Raw genomic sequence first — 5,624 nt, 5'->3', positions numbered from 1 at the left:
CATATTCTTGGTACCCATATTGTTTGTGTTCCATCTAAACCAACTGAACACAAACACACTTATGGAAGGAATGATCAATGAGGGTTTCTACACCCACGTCTGCATAGCTTCAGAATAACAGCTGAAGAGGTTTCTCCCCACCCCCGACATGGGCTACCTTCTTTATATCCACCAAATCTCTATACCACTGCATAAAATGAGCAACATATTATAAGGATTTTTATATATTAATGAATAGCAGGCGGTGTTGGTTTTATGTTCTGTGAAAATTTGTGAATATAAATGCCATAAGATGCTCTACAGGATAGCTTGAAGACTGTGATAAAACAGTGGCATAGATATTGAATTCCTTAAGCTCATTTTCAAGTTAACTATAAACATAAAATATCTATATCACATTTAAATACAGTTGGCTATTTTTTATATAAAATGTGTAGGGCCAAAAGTGTTTTGGATTTCAAAATATTTGTCCATACATAATGAGATAGCTTGAGGTTGATGTCAGTCTAAATAAAAACTTTATTATTCTTTCATACACACCTTAATATCCAAAGCCTGAAGGCAACATTTTTGACAACTGTGTTTATGGAACCAAGTTTATGTTTACTGAATCATCAGAATATGTCACTTGTAACATCATGTTGCTACCTCGGATATTTCCACTATGGAAACATTTTGGATTTCAGATTTTCTTCTCTTTTCTTTTTTGAATATCTTTAAGTAGTTGTACAAAGGGGTTGCCATTCAATAAAGCAGTTTATGAATACAGTGTATCTTGTGTCAACATTCTCAATCACTCCTCCCAACTCACCTTTTCCCTCACTTTTCATAACTTGTAGATTATTTTATTTTGTCACTTAACAAGGTATTGTGTGTATAAAATGCATCTTTATCTGTGTCATCTGCACCTCCATTTTGGCCCACTTCTTCCCTTATGTTTCTCAATTCTGTGGAATGTACAATGAATCCTTGCCTGCATTTTACCCTTTTTCCTTTCATTCTTCTACTCCTCTCCTTTTGCCCTCCCTCCTCATTACCTAATCTGGAGGCTCCACCTTCATGCAGTTTTGGAGAAGGACCCTTAAGATTAAATCAATTTGAGGTTGGGATTCTTGTGTTATTAGCCCTCCTTTTTTCTTTCTTTCTTCCTTTTTTTTTTTTTTATCCTATACCACACCAAGATTCTTGAGAGATATTGGTTTCTTTTGTGAGGGCAAATTGGCTCAGATTTCTCTGTGAATTTTTGCAGTTACTCCAGTGTTCAAGACTTTGTGATTTTCATTATTTTTTTCACCCTAAAATGTCAACCCATAGCTACCTTCAATAAGGGGATATACATATCTCTGTTCTGGCAACACCCACTGCTCCAGGCGGAAGTGCACAGCTCCATCTCCAGAGGCACTGACTTCATGAAGTGGAGGCCAGCTTCCACTCTACTCAGTGGGAGATTTAGAATTTTAGTGCCTTCTAATTGCTGTCTGCTGTGACTGTCCTGCTTGGGCTCTGGGATCCTGGCTTTTATGCATTCTGCTGTCCTCGGGAAGACTCCTACAGCTGGTGGAGACTGAACCTTGCAGGGACGCTCAGCAGTTGAGATGGAGTCCCAAATATGTCTGCAACATGTTCTTCAGCATGTCGTTACACGAGCAGATTACAATCCTGAGCTTCTGTTTGCATTGTTGTGCCAGAGATTTTGTGCACATGGAATTTTTTTTTGGGGGGGGATATGACCTTTATTGAGCTTATCCACTGGAGTGGAAATAATGTCTGTACAAAACCAAATGTTGTTACTATAACTTCTGCATCACAATTAAAATCCAAACAGTTTTTTAAAAACAGTTAACTGAATCAAAACCCACTACTTCAGAATCAATAGCTTCTTTGAAGCCACAGTAACACTTAAATATGGTTAAGATTCGAATGCAGAAATTTGGTTGGTTGGAAAGCTAATTAAACTTTCAACCTGCTCAAATAGAATTACAAAAAGGCAAAATTGTGTTTTTTCACAGAGATACAGTCCACTGGAATCACCAACACTGGACAGCTGTTAAGAGTATTTAGAGTCCTGAGATAACAAGGAATCCAGGCATCCTTTAGACAGTCTTCTGTTGTCCTTTCTTCCCAATAAGAGACTTGTGGATGTGGGGGATGACACCACCACCAGCAATGGTAGCCTTGATGAGAAAGTCCAATTCTTCATCTCCACGAATAGCAAGTTGCAAGTGACGAGGGGTAATACGCTTTACCTTTAAATCTTTTGATGCATTTCCTGCCAGTTCAAGCACCTCAGCGGTGAGGTACACAGCAGCGGTCCGTGGCTGGTTGTCCTAGATTTCAGATGTCAATGAATACGGCCAACTGGGAACTGCAAGCCGGCTCTCTGCGAGCGGGAAACCGCCTTTGTCTTGGCCTTTCCGGAGTCCTTCCCAGCCTTACCACCAGCCATCTCGAATTCTGCTGAAGCTCACGCAAGCAAGGCAGAGAAAAGGCTAGTCGGACGCACGGCGAGGCCTCGGACACCTACTCCGTGGTCGCACCGCGATTCAAACTGCCTGCACGTGGAATTTTTAATGGCATTAGTCAAGATCTGAAAATGGAATTGCTAGGTCATAGGGTTTAAGTTTACAAACGGATTTCAGTTCTTTCAAGACACATTTGGGCCTTAGATGTCTTTTCTGCAAAAGGGGAGGTTTGGATTACTTGATCCCTGAAGAACCTTCTGTTCTCTGGTTCGATGATTATCCTTTTAAGTCATTACTATTTATTAGTAACAAAATAACATCAAACTTACAAAAAGTAAAACAAAAAAAAAAGTAGTATAGACACTCATGTTATCAGCTGAGTATGAAAATGTCCCCTACAGGTTCATGTGGTGAATGCTAGGTCCTCAGGTGTTAGCCCTATTTTTGGAGGCTCTAATAAGTTTGGGAACTCGGGATTAAGTGGAGGAAGTAAGTCCCTGGAGGCTGTCCCTCGAGGTTGTAGCTTGTGCTCAGCTCACCTCTGTCTCTTTCTGCTTCCTGATGGCCATGAGAGGAAGAATCCCTCCCACCACATGCTTCCACTGCTGTGATGATCTTCCCACACACGGAGAGCTAGAGAACCATGAACTGAAGCCTCTGTGAGCCAAAATGAAGCCTTCCTCCCTCAAGATGTACTGACAGGTATTGGGTCACTGTAATAAGAAAGCTAATACCACCCATGTGCCTCTGACCTAAACTTACCTATTGTTAACATTTATCCCAGGTGCTTTGTTTTTGTTGCTATCTATATCTATGTATCCATTGTTGCCCTTAATTATTTCCATAGAATTTCCTGAACTATTTGCAAGTAACTACCTACATCATGTATGTAGCCTAAATACTTGAGGGTATAGAATAGTGATATTTTTGTACTTAATCACCGTATAGCGATCACCTCGTAATTTTATGTTGATACACAGTTTTAATCTAATCTACTGTCCATATGTAATGTCCTTGGGAACATTCTCCCATTCTGTAAGAATCCAGGCTAGCTAGAGTCAGAGACTGCATTTTGTTGTCAAGCTTGCTTTTTAAAAAAAGCTGTAACATTTTGCCAGCTTTTATTTGGCTTTTACAGTGGTAACATCTTCAAAGAGGCATCCTCATTTTTACAATAGGAAATTCCTCACATTAGGTTTGCCTGAGTGTTGCTGAAGATTAGCCTGGGTGGGATACTTTCCCTGGAATAGTGTTAGTATTGGTGACATTGTGTCCAGTTGGGTGTGTCACATGGCAGTTGTCGCTTAATGGAAGTTGTTTCATTTGAAGGACTACATTTGAAGCACAGTTTTAATATTTAGTGTTGAAGGTAGGGTATATCTCCTTCAGGGATCAGGCACAGCCTTCCCATTCACTCCTACAAAAAATACACATTGGATATCTTCTGCAAACCGGACTCTGTTCCCATGGCTAATAATGCTGTGGCAAAAGAGAATGGCCGCATTACCAAGTTTATGTTTTAGCCAAAGACTTACACAGGAGACAAGTAAGTCTTGGATCCTGGATCTTGAGAGAGAAAAAAAACCCCTAAAAACAAACTTTAAATGTGGTATTGTAAAAGCAGCATGGTAGGTAGATTGTGGGGTCCAAGACAGGGTCATTGAGCAGAGACCTGAATGATGAGAATGGTCCGGAGAGACAATAGGAAATGTATACATTTTGTAAGGTCTACCTCCACCCAAGCAGGCCCTGTGCAGACACCTCCCTACTTCTTGGCTACCCAGTACCTGCGTTACCTAGGTAACTGGCACACCTGGAAGCAGTCACCTCCCCTTCCTGCTAGGTCACATCCTGGGCTGCTCCTGGTCACATCTACCATCTGACTGTAGGAGGGTCCCAGGCCCTGAAGTCACATCCAGATCCCATGTGGCCACATCTTTCCCCAACCTGGCCACACTTCTTCCTGTCCCTGGCCTAGATAAGTCCTGACCTGGGGGTGGGTCGCCCCTTCAGCCATGCAGATGGGTAAATAAACTTCTTTTCCTGTCTGAATATCATGTGGTGTTCTCTGTATCAGCTACCTAATTAAACCTACCTAGTTAATTTACCTTACACATTTGTGGAGGAGGTGGTGGAAATCAAGGAAAATTTAAGAGATCCTTTCCCCAAACCACGCTTGACTATCATCTCACCATTATCCGTAAGACTTCCAAAAAATTCACTTCCATTCTCTGATTTCTTTTCCCTAGTCTTCTGTCTTACTTACTCATTTTTTCAAAATTTCAGTCTCATTGACTTTTTTTTCCCTTCCATTTTCTACCACCTGCATGCCTGCATGTTTTTTGTTTTTGTTTTTTTTTGGGGTGGGGGGGTTCTGGTCATGGGGCCTGAACTCTGGGCCTGGGCGCTGTCCCTCAGCTCTTCAGCTCAAGGCTAGCACTCTACCACTTGAGCCACAGCGCCACTTGCAGCTTTTTTTCTTTTTGCTTATGTGGTGCTGAGGAATCGAACCCAGGGCCTCATGCATGCAAGGCAAGCACTCTACCACTGAGCCACCTTCCCACCCCATGCCTGCATTTTTGTCTTTACCACAAACACACTCTAGGATCATGCATCCTAAACTCCTTGACTCTCTTCCGCTCATTAAAATCATCTGGCTGAACTGCAACACTGATGAAACCCAGCCACCCAACTGCTGAAGGTAGCCCGAGAAGAACACACACGTTCAAACCTTTGTCATATTAAATTTAGGACCATAGGTCTTACAGGTAATCAACTCTTCTGCCCTGGTGGATTTGCCCTTTCGCTCTTCAAAAAGGCACACTCATAGCGACTGCAGCTCACAGCTACCATGACCATCCCCTCCCCTCTACACACAGCCTCCTAGCAACTGCTGTTTTGTCTCACATTTTCCTCCATGGAAGCACTCTTATCTTTCTGCAGTGAGATCAACAAAGTATCTGCATTTAGAGCTTCCCTTTTCTTTTCTGTCTCAAAAATTGCATCTGTTCTTCTGCCATCTGCTCCGTTGTAGATACTCTGCTCTTGGCATTACACCCTTTGTCTGACAGCATGTTCCTCTTCTGGAATTGTCTCATTCTCTTACTGGCATGTTCTAGGGTTTCTCATCTTGAAAAACAGGCCCAAGAAGCTTTCTTCCTA

At 41.9% G+C, this 5,624-nt stretch overlaps 1 pseudogene across 1 annotated transcript; it reads right to left on the bottom strand.

Annotated features, from left to right (window-relative positions):
- Nucleotides 1-1,727: 1,727 nt before the first annotated feature.
- On the bottom strand, nt 1,728-2,546 carry LOC138829020 (histone H2A.Z pseudogene; annotated as a pseudogene). The gene has a single exon (XR_011372467.1). The product of XR_011372467.1 is annotated as a histone H2A.Z pseudogene (transcript).
- Nucleotides 2,547-5,624: the final 3,078 nt, after the last annotated feature.

The sequence above is a fragment of the Dipodomys merriami genome, unplaced genomic scaffold, assembly GCF_024711535.1.
Source record: "Dipodomys merriami isolate MVZ:Mamm:240054 unplaced genomic scaffold, mDipMer1.0.p SCAF_17, whole genome shotgun sequence".
NCBI lineage: Eukaryota > Metazoa > Chordata > Mammalia > Rodentia > Heteromyidae > Dipodomys > Dipodomys merriami.
Note: the sequence above shows the minus strand (reverse complement) of the source record. Positions and strands in the feature narration are given on the sequence as shown.